Source organism: Carcharodon carcharias, chromosome 10 (genome assembly GCF_017639515.1).
Source record: "Carcharodon carcharias isolate sCarCar2 chromosome 10, sCarCar2.pri, whole genome shotgun sequence".
NCBI classification, from domain to species: domain Eukaryota; kingdom Metazoa; phylum Chordata; class Chondrichthyes; order Lamniformes; family Lamnidae; genus Carcharodon; species Carcharodon carcharias.
In genome coordinates, this window is record NC_054476.1 from 37,323,607 (window position 1) to 37,338,684 (window position 15,078).

The following is a 15,078-nucleotide window of genomic DNA, read 5'->3' on the forward strand; positions in this document are numbered from 1 at the left end:
TGGGAGTGGGGATGGGGGGAGGTCATGCATGGGGAAGGTTGGGCTTCAGGGGCGTGGTGATGGGGCCTTGGGAGGGTGACTCGGGGATGGGGGTATGGCTGCGTAGGGGTGGGGAATTGGACCTCAGGAGGTTGGAGGATCAGGCCTTGGAGGGTATTGGGTCTCGGGAGTGGATGAATCCGGCCTCAGCGGGGCTGCCATGCCTTGAGGGGATGTGGGTGGGGTTGGGCCTCAGGGGTCTGTCAAGCCTTGGGAGGGGATGGACCTCAGGTGGGTGGGGGATTTGGCCTTGGGGGGGTGGGGATCGTGCCTTAGGAGTGTGGGGGATTCAGAATTTGTTGGGGGTATGGGAGAGGCGGGAGGGTCAGCCCTTAATAGGTCGGCCCTCAGAGAGACTGGGGGGGTGTTGGGCCTCTGCAGGGGGGTGGGGGGTGCGCCCCGCTACAGGGAGCTGGGAATCAGGCCTCGGGGCCTGTTGGGTCTTAGGGGAGGTTAGATCTTGGAGGGGTGTCGGGCCTCGGACATGGTGGGGGGCATCAGGTCTCAGTGGTGTGGTGGTGGGTGTTGGGCCTTGGAGGAGTGGGGGTTGAATCTCGAAGGAGGTGGGGTTAGGCCTCAGGGGTGGGGGGCATGGGTGGGGTGAGAGTTGGGCCTGGTGGGGGTGGGGGAAGAGCCTCCGTGAGGGTTGAGGAATCCCATGGGGGTGGGGGTAGTTGGCAGGGGCGTGGAGGCAGATGCCTAGGGTATCGGAGAGAGTGGGGAAGTTTGGTGGGGGTGCTGGGGTGAGTGCCCTGGGGGTTTGTGGGTGTGGGGGGATGTCCTGTGGGTAGGTCGGTGTGGCTATTTTCAATAGATACCCAGAAGTTAGAAGATGTTTTAATTCTTCTTAACATGGGTGATGTGGGGGTGTGGTCAGGCCATAGGGGAGAAACCGGGCCTCGGGGATTGGGAGGGCGGGGGGGGTGGGTGCTGGTTCGGGGAGTTGGACCTTGGTGGGGGCATGGTGGTTTGGGGGGTGTGAGGGGAGTGGGGTGGTCGGACCTTGAGGTTTGTGGAGGGGTAGGACCTCGGGAGGCATTGGGGCTTTGGGGATTATCGGGCCCTGCAGGGTGGGGCATCAGGCCTCGGGCAGTTGGAGGATCATGCTTCAGGGGGTTGGGGGGGTTGGGCCTCGGGGGATATCGAGTCTTGGGGAGCGTTCAGGCCTCATGGGGATGTCAGGCCTCTGACGTGGTGGGGGCTGTCAGGCCTCAGCAGGGGCGTGGTGTCTTGCCTCGGGGGGATGAGTGGGGGTTGGATCTCTGGGGAGTTGGACAGATTTGTGTAACTTGGCGTAACTCAGTTGGAACCATCTGAAGTTTGCAATTTTCGGATGGTTCCCAGTGCAGGGCAATTGCCCAGGGGAAGTTTGCACTTCTGGGAAATTGCTGAGCAAACCTTACCTGGGAACATACCGAAGGGAATTTTTGGAATATCATCCCCCCAATGTGATGCTAGGGCACTCAGAATTTACAGCCCAGACTGTTAGGCCACACTTTCTGGCTGCAGCACTTCCCAGACACTGTTATGTTGTTTGTTTGTGCAGTGAGATTAACGCATTTGGATCCATGAGTCTCCAGTGTAATACACAATAATTGTCAGTGACGTCGTCCTGTTTTATTCCAGATGATAGGTTTTTTTTCTCTCTGCCCTTTGTAATCTTTAGTTTCTCATTGATTTGTGAGATTGGATATTTTGCTCAGAAAGTGCTTGAAGCACTGTTACAGATTCTTAAAACTAAATTCTGAGCCATCTCAGGGTTACAGGTCAAAGGGGACTTGAGCTGATGATTTTATGTCAGCCTGTTTACAAAGAAGAAGTTTTGAGTCCGATTCCTTCGTATCTTGTAGATGAGTGACTCAGATGTGTCATGTTTCTCACCACATCACTTGGCATCCCTAACCACAACTTTTTATCAACTTTTAAACAGCTTGTGAAATACTTTCCAAGTGCTTACACAATAAAATATACATATAGTCAAAAAGCTAAAAATAAAAGACTGCCTTTCAGCTTCCCTCATCGTTCAGTGGGTTAATGGCCAGTGTGGTACAGAAGCATACCTGTTCAACCCTTGGCCTGCAATGAGCTAGGAGGCCTCTTCTTCCAATAGTGCTCATAGGATCTTTTACATCCAGATGAGAGTGCAGATGAAACCTTGGTTTAACATCTCATCTGAAAGACAGCACCAGTTGTAATCCAGCGCACATTCAAAAGTACAGCACTCCATTAACTACTGAGCCTCCAACAGTGCAAATCTCCCAGTACTGCCCGTGACAGTGCAGTGTTTTCTTAGTACTGCTCCTCTGAAATGCAGCACTCCCCTCAGTCCTGACCTTCTGACAGTGCAGCACTCCCTCAGTACTGACCCTCTGACAGTGCAGCACTTCCTTGTTACAGCTCCTCCAACAGTGCAGCATTCGAGCGGGACTGCCCCTCCAACAGTTTGTTCCTCAGTTCTGAGCCTCTAACAATGCAGTACTTCCTTAATACTGCTTATGACAATGCAGTACTTCCTCAGTACTGACTTTCCGATAGTGCTGTACTCCCTTAGTTCTGTCCCTCCAACAGTGCAGCACTTCCTCGGTACTGCCCCTCTGACAGTGTAGCACTTCCTCAGTACTGCGCCTCTGACAATATAACACTCCCTCAATATTGATTTCAACATTGCTGCACACCCTCAGTGCTGACTGACAGTGTAGTACTCCTGGTACTGACCCTTTGGTAGTGCACTTTATTAGTACCGATCCTCCGGCTGTTCAGCTTTCTCTCAGTACTGCCCCTCTGAACTCCAGAGGTGAAGTGAGAGTACCTGCCCTTGACTTCAAGGCAGCATTTGACCAAGTGTGGCATCAAGGAGTCCTACCAAAATGGAAGTCAATGGGAATCAGTGGGAAAGCTCTCCGCTGGCTGGAGTCATACCTAGCACAAAGGGAGATGGTTGAGGCTGTTGGAAGTCAATTATCTCAGTTCTAGGACGTCACTGCAGGAGTTCCTCAGGGTAGTGTCCTAGATCCAACATTCTTCATCAATGACCTTTCTTCCAGCATAAGATCAGAAGTGTGGATATTCACTGATGATTGCACAATGTTCAGTCCATTCGCGACTCCTCAGACACTGAAGCAGTCCATGTCCAAATGCAGCAAGACCTGGAAAATATCCAGATTTGGGCTGACAAATGTCAAGTAACATTCACGCCACTTAACTGCCAGGCGACCGTCTCCAACAAGAGAGAATCTAACCATCGCTCTTGACATTCAATGGCATTACCATCAGTGAATCCCGCACCATCAACATCCTGGGGGGTTAGCATTGACTAGAAACTGAACTGGGCTAGCCATATAAGTACTGTGGCTACAAGAGCAGGTCAGAGGCTAGGAATTCTGTGGTGTGTAAGTCAAGTCCTGACTCCCCAAAGTCTGTCCACCATTTACAAGGCACAAGTCAGGAGTGTTATGGAATATTCTCCACTTGCCTGGATGAGTGCAGCTTCAACAACACTCAAGAAGCTCAGGACCATCCAGGACAAAGCAGCCTGCTTGATAGGCACCCTTTCCACAAACATTGACTCCCTCCACCACTGCCGAACAGTGGTAGCAGTGTGTACCATCTACAAGATACACTGTAGGAGCTCACCAAGGCTCCATAGACAGCACCTCCCAAACACACGCCCACTACCATCTAGAAGGACAAGGGCAGCAGACACATGGGAACACCACTGCCTGGAAGTTCCACACTAAGCCACTCACCATCCTGACTTGGAAATATATCGCTGTTCCTTCACTGTTGCTGGGTCAAAATCCTGGAACTCCCTTCCTAACAGCACTATGGGTGTACCTACACCACATGGTTCAAGAAGGCAGCTCACCACCACCTTCTCAAGGGCAATTAGGGATAGGCAATAAATGCTGGCCTAGCCAGTGAAGTCCAAATCCCATGAATGAATTTTTTAAAATTGCAACCCTCCTTTAATACTGCCCCTCCAATGGTGAATAACTGCCTCGGTACTTTAATTGGCTGTAATTTCCTAATTACAAAAGTGACTGCACTTTAAAAAGTAATTCATTGTCTGGCCTTTTTCCCTTTCTGTCCTTCCTTTGCTGACAGCAAGCACACAACAATAAGTCTGAGTGTGCATGGGATAGTGTGGATGCAGCAAAGAGCCCAGGATCATGCTGCTGGTGGTTTTCTTGTGTTTTCTGTCAGAGGGTGCACATGATGCCAAGAACAGGCTGGGCAGTCCCACCCCATTCAACGTGTTTTTAACCCAGTCCCATGCCAGAAGATTGGGCACTGGGGGGATTGTGGCTCACGCTTGTGGGATTGAACCCTGGGGCAGTTTGAGCCCTCAGGAGAGAAAAGCACAACTGAACTCATTCCTTTCAGCGAACATAGCTTCAGTTAAAAAAAAAGGATGTGAACATTCTAAATTATGGCACATTATTTTTGTCTTCAAAGAGAAACAGATTTGCTGCTGCATAAACTTTTAACAATTTTTCTTCAGGTAGTTTTGTTTGAGCGGCCAAGAGAGAGAGAGGGAGAGTGAGAGGAACCGGGAAATGCAGGGAGAGGGTGAGGGGGTGGAAGGGAGAGACAGAGAGACAGGCACAATGAGCGAGAGTGACAGAGGATAGACAGTGTCAGGGGGCAGAGAGAGAGACACACAGACAGAAAAAGTGTGTGTGAGACAAAGAAAGAGAGAACCACAGGGGAGAGACAGTGAGAGGGAGAATCGGAGAAAGGAAGAGGGAGGGACAGGGAGGGGAATGAAAGAGAGATGTTTGGGGGGAACAGAGAGAGAGAGGTAAAGAGAGGGACAGATACAGGGAGAAGGAGCAAGGGAGTTAGAGACAGAGACAGAGGGACAAGGAGAGGGGAGACACAGACTGAAACAGCAAGAGGGACCGAGGGAAAGAGAGAGAGAGAGCGAGCCAGCAAGACCAGATGGAACATTGACCTTAAATGGTAAAAGCTCCCAGGAGTGAGAGAGAGGCTGGGCTCAGAATAGCAAGAATTAGTCTGCCACTCAGTTGTGTATACGTAGGGATATCCAAATAACCGGGATCTGAGGGGTTTGATTCCGCCGACAGTGAGCAGACTCGAGCTTCTTGTGTCATTTGCCGCTGACAAGGTATAGTACCTTTACCAGGAGTTTGAAAAAATAAATTGAAAGCAGCGTTCAGCTTTTAAAGATAAGATCTTGGTGATGGAATTAATTAGCTACATGTAATAGTTAAGCTGTTTTGAAAAAAAAGTCGTTACACTTTTTCATGTAGTTTAGTAGCTGTATGCGTTGTCGAGTGTGTTGCAATCCTCTGGGGGTCTTTGTGTAGCTTGTTGCTGTGTGTCAATGAAGAGAGACAGCAGGAATCAAACAGTAAAGGTTGTTCTTTATAGAGACTTGCAGGTACTGCTCTCTGCAATATAACCACACTGTGAACTGTAAGCGGATTGTACAAGAATGCAAACAGGGGCAAAACATATGGAGATTGGTTGCCTCTCAGCTGGATTGTGTGTTACCTATTCAGGATTCCCTGTCTTTTTAGTGGCACCTAGTTCAGTGCAAGGGCTCATCTCTGTATCCAAGAATTTACAACAAAGGATTGCAATGTTAACATGGGGATATTCACTAGTATCAAAATCTTGTGGCAATGTACTGCTCCCAAGTCCTGATGGCTCAGTGGGTTCATCCAGTGAATGGCTGAGCCATACGCAACCTGGAAGGTACCAGGTTGGGTCGCTGGTTTGTACAGAACCATTGGATCAGCAGTAAGTGTTGGGGCTTTTTGATGGGTAAGGGAGAACAATCCAAGGATTCCTCTGGCTACTCAGCGGCTGTGTTCAGACGCTCAAAGTTTATTCGTGTGCCGGGTAAGTTCTACATTCCTGTCTTCTCATGTATTTCCCTGAACTTTCTGGCATACTTGCTAGCAAGTTGCAAAAAATGAGGATCATAGAATCTTACAGCATAGGCAGAGGCTATTCAGCCCATCATGTCTGCACTGGTTCTTTGAAAGAGCTATTCAATAGGTCCCACTCCCCTACTCTTTCTCCATTACGCCCACAATGTTTTTCACTGCAAATGTTTATCCAATTCCTTTCTGAAAGTTACAGAAATAAATCTTTGCTGCAATGGATTCCTGCATTATCCTTTCAAAATCCATCCAGTTGAACAGAGTTAAAAAATCAGACCCATAATATGTTTCAGATGTTTGGACAGAGTATTACCAATGACAAGCTTTCCCTTATGCATCAATGGTTGTGGGCAGACCCATCAAAAATCAAGTGTCAAAAGCACTATCATCAGCAAACTTTTGACCTTATGATGGAGAAAAGATCATTGATAAAGCAGCTGAAGATGGTTGCCTATGAGGAACTCCTGCAGCAATGTCCTGGAGCTGAGATGATTGTTCTTCAACAAGCACAACTATCTTCCTTTGTGTTACATATGACTCCAACCATTGGAGTTTTGTTTTCCTGATTCACGTTGATTTCAGTTTTACTAGGGTTCCTTGATGCCACTCTCAATCAAATGCTGTTTTGATGTCAAAGACAATCACTCTCACCTCATCTCTGAAATTCAACTCTTTAGTCCACGTTTGGACCAAGGCTGTAATGAAATCTGGAGCCAAGTAGCCCTGCCGGGATCCAAACTGAGCATCAGTGAGCAGGTTATTGCTGTGTAACTGCTGCTTGATAGCATAAAACCTTCCATCACTTTGTTGATGATTGGGAGTAGACTGATGGAGCTGTAATAGGCCAGATTGGATTTTCCTGCTTTTTATGGGTGTGCATACCTGGACAGTTATATTGGAACAGCTTGGCTAAAGGTGCAGTTTGTTTCTGGAGCACAAGTCTTCAGCATTACACGTGGATGGTGTCAGGATCGGTGCTGGGACCCCAGCTATTTACAATATATATTAATGATTTAGATAAGAGAACTAAATGTAATATCTCCAAATTTGCAGATGACACAAAGCTGGGTGGGAGGGTGAGCTGTGAGGAGGATGCAGAGATGCTTCAGTGTGATTTGAACAAGCTGAGTGAGTGGGCAAATGCATGGCAGATGCAGTACAATGTAGATAAATGTGAGGTTATTCACTTTGGTAGCAAAAACAGGAAGGCAGATTATTATCTGAATGGCTATAAATTGTGAGAGGGGAATGTGCAATGAGACCTGGGTGTCCTCGTACACCAGTCGCTAAAGGTAAGCATGCAGATGCAGCAGGCGGTAAAGAAGACAAATGATATATTGACCTTCGTAGCGAGAGGATTCGAGTACAGGAGCAGGGATGTCTTGCTGTAATTATACAGGGCCTTGGTGAGACCACATCTGGAATATTGTGTGCAGTTTTGGTTTCCTTATCTGAGGAAGGATGTTCTTGCTATACAGGGAGTGTAGTGAAGGTTTACCAGACTGATTCCTGGGATGGCGGGACTGACATATGAGGAGAGATTGAGTCGGTTAGGATTATATTCTCCGGAGTGCAGAAGAATGAAGGGGGATCTCATAGAAACCTATGAAATTCTAACAGGACTAGACAGGGTAGATGCAGGAGGGATGTTCCCGATGGTGGGGGAGTCCAGAACCAGGGGTCACAGTCTGAGGATACAGGGTAGACCATTTAGGACTGAAATGAAGAGAAATTTCTTCACCCAGAGAGTGGTGAGTCTGTGGAATTTGCTTCCACAGAAAATAGTTGAGGCCAAAACATTGTATGTTTTCAGGAAGGAGTTAGATATAGCTCCTGAGGCAAAAGGGATCAAAGGATATGGGGAGAAAGCAGGAGCAGACTATTGAGCTGGATGATCAGCCATGATCATAATGAATGGTGGAGCAGGCTTCAAGGGCCGAATGGCCTACTCCTGCTCCTGTTTTCTATGTTTCTATAACCTTTGCAGTATCCAGTGCCTTCAGCCATTTCTTGATATCACATGAATTGAATTGGCTCAGGACTGGCATCTGTGATGCGGAGGACCTCAGGTGGAGGCCAAGATGGATCATCCACTTGGCATTTCTGGCTGAAGTTGGTTGCATCTGCTCCATCACTGATAATGAGGATTTTTGTGAAGCCTGCTCCTCCTGTTGGTTGTTTAATTGTTCACCACCATTCACAACTGGATGTGACAAAAAATTGATCTGACCTGTTGGTTATGGTATCACTTTGCTATCTATAACATCCTTCTTCAGCTGTTTAGCATACATGTAGTCACCAGGTTGGCACCTAATTTTTAGGTATGGCTGGTCTGCTCCTGGCATGCTCTCCTGCACTCGTTATTGAATCAGGGTTGATTTCCTGACTTGATGATAATGAGGGATATGCTGGACCATGAGGTTATAGATTGTGATTGAATACAATTCTGCAGCTGCTGTTGGCACAGTGCCTCATGGATGCCCAGTTTATAGATGCTTGATGTGTTCTGAATCTATCCCATTTAGCACAGTAGAGGGTATCCACAGGGTGAAGTCGGGACTTTGTCTTCGAATGGATTGTGTGGTGGTCACTCCTACAATATTGTCATGAAAAATGCACCTGCAAAAGTTAGGTTGTTGAGAACGAGGTCAAGTAGGTTGTTCCCTCTTGTTGGTTCCCTCACCACCTGCTGCAGGCTCTGTCTGGCAGATATACCCTTCAGGACTTAGCTAGTTCATTCAGAAATAGTGCTACCAAACCCCTTTTAATGATGGATTTTGAAGTACACCATCTAGAGTCCATTCTGTATCCTTGCTGCCCTCAGTGCTCCTTCCAAGTGGTGTTCAACATGGAAGAGCACTGATTCATTTGCTGAGGGGGAGCAGTGGGTGGTAATCAGCAGGAGGTTTCCTTGCTGATCTTTGACCTGATGCCATGAGACATCATAGGGTCTGGAGTCAATGTTGAGAACTCCAGAGCCACTCCCTCCCACCTGTGTAGCACTGTGCCGCCACCTTTTGTGGGCCTGTCCTGCTGTTGGGACAGGACATATACGGAGATGATGAGTGAAGAGTCTGGGACATTGGCTGCAGAGTATGATTTGGTGAGTATGACTATGTCATGCCCATGGGACAGCTCTCCCAATTTTAGCACAAGTTCCCAGACTTTAGTGAGGAGGACATTGCAGAGTCGGCTATTTGTGCTCTCATCGGGTCCTATTCCGTGCCTTGCATCCAAGGGGTCCGTCTAGTTTTATACTTTTGTTGATTTCTAGTGGTTTTGAAACAAATGGTTTGCTCAACTGGTTTCTCCTTCCTTCTGTGTAATAGTGAGATTTAGCTGTAGGTAGTTCATAGAATCAAATATGGAATTATATCAGATTAACAGAACAAAAAGAGGCCATTTAGATTAATGGGTTCATGCCTGTGCTTATGCTTCACATGAGCCTCTTCCCTCCTAACTTCATCACACCCTATCAGCATATCCTTTTATTGCCTTCCCCCTAATGTGCTTATCTAGCTTCCTCTTAAATATACTTAAATATATCAATGTTATTTGCCTCAACCACTCCATGTGATAGCAAGTTCCACATTCTCACCACTCTTTGAGCAAAGAGCTTTGTTTTGAATTACCTATTGGAGAACATGTAGCTTTCGAATATGTTCAGACATGACCTGGTAACACCATAATAGAGCAAAGAGGATTGTGCCCTGACAAAGTGTGCTCATAATTTTATTGGCAGAATTTAGCCCTTGTTGGGAGGGCTTGGTGAGGGCAGTTGGGAAGCTGACTGCTGCCTGCGATCGAGGCCGGACGGTGATTTCAAGTTGGCGGGCCAATTAAGGTGAAATGCGAGTGTCAGCGCTCAGCAGTGCCTGAGGGCAGGGGGAGGAGGGCAAGCGGGGCGATCATGAATTTCACGCATGTGCGCGCTTCAGATGAAAGAAAAAAATAAAGAAGTGAAAATGTAATAAAACATGTCCCTTCATGTGACTCTGTCACATGAGCAGGGACATGTTATTAATTAAATTTTACAAGTTTTATTTTATTTTTATTTGCTTTAGGAAACCTCATCCCACCTGTGGATGAGGTTTCCTAAAAAGTGCAAAGGCCGCTTGGCCTTTTCACCAGCCCGCCAACTGTAAAGTCGGATGGGCAGCGAAAAATGTCAGTCAATTGATACTTTAATGGCCTTAACAGGCCTTTTAATTGTTGGCGGGAGTGCTGCAGACTCCAGCACGCGCCTGCCAACCGAAATATTGTGTGATTGTGTGTTGACGTGGGGACGCTTGCCCAAGCAGGCGTGTGCCCACCCGCTGAACTAAAAGTTTTGCCCTATGTTATGGAATTAAGTAGAAATAAATAGCAATGGTGGTAGTGCTGGTTAGCTCAGTTGGGGAGATGGCTAGAGTGTGGTTCAGAATAACACCAGGGTTCAATGCTCATTTTGGCTGAGGTAGACTTGGGGCCTGCCCCCTTGGCCTGCCCGTGGTAAAATCTCAATGTAAGTCATGGTTCAATGACCCTTGAATAATCGAGGATGCTACCAAGGGAGGAAGAAACAGCAGTTACAACACAGAAAGAGGCTATTCAGCCCATCCAGTTCATGTTGGCCTTTACCTTCCAAGTGAGCAAATAGTTCTAATCACATTTATTTGTCCTGTTCCCATATCCCTCTAACCTTTTCTGTTCATCCACCTCTTCAATGTAATGCTGAATATTGACAGTAATTTCTGTCTCAAACGCAAACCCTGGAAGCTAATTCCACATCCTCATAACTCCCTGTGTGAAAATGTTTCTCATATCATGTCAGCCATGGCTCAGTTTATAGCCTCTTGAATCAAATCATTCTAGGTTCAAGTCCCAGTTCAGGACTTGAGCACAAAAATCAAGATCGACACTCCAGTGCAGTACTAAAGGAAGCTGCACTGTTGGAGGTGCCGTCCTCCAGATAAGGCGTTAAACTGAGCTGCATTTAAGAACATAAGAACTAGGAGCAGGAGTAGGCAATTCAGCCCCTCAAGCCTGCCCCGCCATTTAATACGGTCATGACTTATCTCATTTCGGCCTCAACTCCAATTTCCCATCCTCTCCCCATAGCCTTTCAACTCGTTATTAATTAAAAATCTGTCTATCTTCTCCTTAAATTTATTCAGCGTCTCGGCATCCACTGCACTCTGAGGTAGTGAATTCCAGAGATTCACGACCCTTTGGGAAAAGTAATTCCTCCTCATCTCTGATTTAAATCTACCACCCCTTAGCCTAAAACTATGGCCCCTCGTTCTAGAATGCCCCACAAGGGGAAACATCTGCTCCATGTCTACTTAGTCTATCCCCTGTGGCATTTTATGTACCTCAATTAGATCTCCTCTCAACCTTCTAAACTCCATTGAGTATAGGCCTAAACTGCTCAATCTCTCTTCATAAGTCAAGCCCTGCATCTCTGGAATCAATCTAATGAACCTCCTCTGAACTGCCTCCAATGCAACTACATCCTTCCTCAAGTGAGGGGACCAAAACTGTGCACAGTACTCCAGGTGCGGTCTCACCAATGCCTTGTACAGTTGCAACAATACTTTCCTATTTTTATACTCTATTCCTTTAGCAATAAATGCCAAAATTCCATTTGTTTTCCTTATTACCTGCTGTACCTGCATACTAGCTTTCAGTGATTTATGCATGAGGACACCCAGATCTCTCTGCACTGAAGCATTCTGAAGTTTCTCTCCATTTAAATAATATGTCGCCTTTTTATTCTTCTGACCATAAAGGATAACGTCACACTTATCCATGTTAAACTCCATCTGCCAAATTTTGGCCCATTCATCTAACTTGTCCATATCCATTTGTAAATGTCATATTTCTTCATTGCAACTTACTTTCCCACCATCTGCAAATTTAGCTATATTATATCACTAAATTATTATTATTTAGCTATATTATATATTATTATATTTAGCCATATTTCCTACATTACAACAGTGACTATACTTCTGAAGTATGCCATTAGCTGTAAAACACTTTGGGATGTCCTGAGGTCACGCTGTAGAAATGGAATTCCTTTCTCTTTTCTTCTACGCTTAAACATTTAATCTAGTATCAATGGCTCCTCATTGTTGACCCCTCAACTGAAAACAGTCTGCTTCTATCTACCTTGTTCTATTCTTTCATAGGACTGATCTTAACCTTCAGCTTTGGCTTCCTGTTATGTGTCAAATCTTTAATTGAAGTCAAACATAGGAACAAGAGGAGACCATTCAGCCGTTTGAGCCTGCTGCGCTATTCAGTATTATCATGGCTGACTTGTATTTTGACTCCACCTAATTGCCTTTGTTCCATAAACCTTAATACCCTTAAATAACAAAAATTTATCAATCTCAGTTTTAACATTTTTAATTGACCCCCAGCCTCAGCAGTGTTTTGGGGGACAGAGTTCCAGTTTTCCACTACCCTTTGTGTGAAGAAACGCTTCCTGACATCACCCCTGAACAGCTTAGTTCTAATTTTAAGATTATACCCTCTTGTTCTTGACCCTCCCATCAGAGGAAATTGTTTATCGTTATGCACACTATCCAATCCTTTAATATTTTTAAAGACCTTAATTAGATCATCCCTTAATCTTCCGTATTCAAGGAAATTCAGGCTTACACTATGCAACCTATCCTCGTTGCAACCTCATTAGTATTGCAACCCAGCAATGCTGCTAATATATGTCCTTCCTGGTTGAAAAGCAGAATGCTGCGGATGCTGGAAATCTGAAATAAAAACAGAAAATGCTGGAAATATGCAGCAGGTCAGGCAACATCCGCAGAGAGCGAAAGAGAGTTAATGTTTCAGGTTGGTGACTTGTTCTGATGAAGGGTCATCGACCTGAAATGTCTGTTTCTTTTTCCACAGATGCTGCCTGACCTGTTGATTATTTCCAGCATTTTCTGTTTTCATGTCCTTCCTGATGTTTGGTGCCCAATAGTCAATGCAATACTCCAGATTAGGTCTAATCAAAGCTTTATATAACTGTTACAAGAAGAGAAACAATTAACCTTGATGTTAAACAGTTTTGAATAAAATTTACAGCACAACTTGCTTTTATGTAGCACCTTTAATGTAGTAAATTGTTCCAAGATGGTGCACAGGCAAGTTAATTATATCTAAATTTGTCACTGAGCCACATATGGAGATATTAGGGCAGGCTAAAAAAGCTTGGTCAAATAAATATTTTTTAAGGATCACCTGAAAGGATGAATCATGGAGCAGGGGTGGGAATGACAGAGAGGCAGGGACGCTTAGGGAGAAAATTCCAGAGTTTATGACCTTGGCATAGGAATATAAGAAATAGGAGCAGGATTAGGACATACTCATTAGTCAATACTCATGACTGAACTTCAACATTTACTCCAGTTTCACCCCATCTCCATATCTCTTGGTTCAGCTGGTGCCCAAAGATTTATTGTTCTCAGTTCTGAATATACTCAACAACTGAGCGTCCGTAGCTCTCTGGGGTGGAGAATTCACAACCCTTGGAATTAAGATATTTCTCCTCATCTCAGTCCTAGTTGGCCAACCCTTTATTCTGAGACTGTGCACCATGTCCTAGATTCCCAGCCAGGGAAAACATCTTCACAGCAACTACCCTGTCAAGCTCCCTAAGAATTTTCTACATTTCAACATGATCATTTTGCTAAACTCCAGAGATTATAGGCCCATTCTACTCATTCCTGATAGAACAGAGGTCTTGTCCCAGAAATCCAACTGTGAGTCTACTTTACATGATCATCTAGGACAAATATATCCTTCTTTAGGTAAGGAGACCACACAGAACTCCAGGGGTGGACTCACCAAGGCCCTATATAATTACAGCAAGACTTCCTTACTTTTATACTCCAAATCTCTTGCTTTCTGTTCCTGCATGTTGACTATCTGTAATTCATGTACAAGGAACCCATTATCTCTGAATCCCAACATTTACTCATCTTTTAAAAGATATATTGCTTTTCTATTCTTCCTACTACGCATTCCTAAATTCACATTCACATTTCCCTACATTTTACTCCATCACTGTTTGCCCATTTTATCCCAATCACATAACTGGTTCGTTCCCTTTTGCTGCTTCTTTGCGTCTTTCTCGCGGTTTACTTTCTCAATGGAGTTTAGGAGAATGAGAGGCAACCTTATTGAAACATATAAGATTCTTAGGGGGCTTGACAGGGTAGATGCTGTGAGGTTGTTTCTCCTTGTAGGAGAGTCTAGGACGAGTGCGTAATCTCAGAGTAAGGGGTTGCCCATTTAAAACAGAGATGAAGAAGAATTTCTTCTCTCAGAGTGTAATTAATCTGTGTAATTCCTTACTGCAGAGGGCAGTAGAAGCTGGGTCGTTAAGTATATTCAAGGCTGAGATAGACAGATTTTTCATCAGTAAGGGAATCAAGGGTTATGGAGAAAAGGCAGGAAAGTGGAGTTAAGGATTATCAGATCAGCCATGATCTCATTGAATGGTGGAGCAGACTCGATGGGCCAAATGGCCTACTTCTGCTCCTACATCTTATGGTCTTATCTAGCCCTGTGTCATCAACAAAGTTGGATACATTACTCTCAGTCCCCTCATTTAATTCATTGATATGGATTGTAAATAACTGAAGTCCAAGTAGTGATCCTTGTGGCATCCAACTATTTACACATTGTCCTCTTGAAATGAGCCATTTATTCCTACTTTTATTTGTTAATTAACCAATACTCAATCCATGCAAATACTTTATCTCATTTGATGAACCTTAACCTTGCAAACCAACCTCTTGTGTGGCACCTCATTGAATGCCTTCTGAAAATGCAAATACACTGCATCCACCGGTTTCCCCTATCAGTGCTCTTCATACATCCTTTAAAAACTCCCAATAGATTTGTCAAAAACAATTTCCCTTTCATAAAAACATGTTGACTCTGCATAATCATATTGTGAATTTTCAAATGCCCTGTTACCATGCCCTTAATAAGAGATTCTAGTATGTTCCCTAATACTGATATCAGGCTGATTGGCCTAAAGTTCCAGAGGTCAGCATTGGAGGAATGGAGTGTTCTTGGAGGGTTGTAGGGCTGGAAGAAGTTACAAAGATAGGGAGGGGTGATTGTTCGG

The 15,078-nt window shown here is 45.2% G+C and overlaps 1 protein-coding gene across 6 annotated transcripts in view; it reads left to right on the forward strand.

The window, feature by feature from the left end:
* The first annotated feature begins 5,075 nt into the window (after nt 1-5,075).
* Nucleotides 5,076-15,078, forward strand: part of mrvi1 (murine retrovirus integration site 1 homolog) — a 164,356-nt gene continuing 154,353 nt past the window's right edge. For 4 of the 6 annotated variants that reach the window (XM_041196555.1, XM_041196559.1, XM_041196560.1 and 1 more), the window contains exon 1: nt 5,082-5,167. The gene's annotated coding sequence lies outside the window, so the exon portion shown is untranslated. Of the gene's footprint in view, nt 5,168-15,078 lie in introns of all 6 variants that reach the window. The other 2 variants (XM_041196557.1, XM_041196556.1) reach the window with 2 other exon arrangements.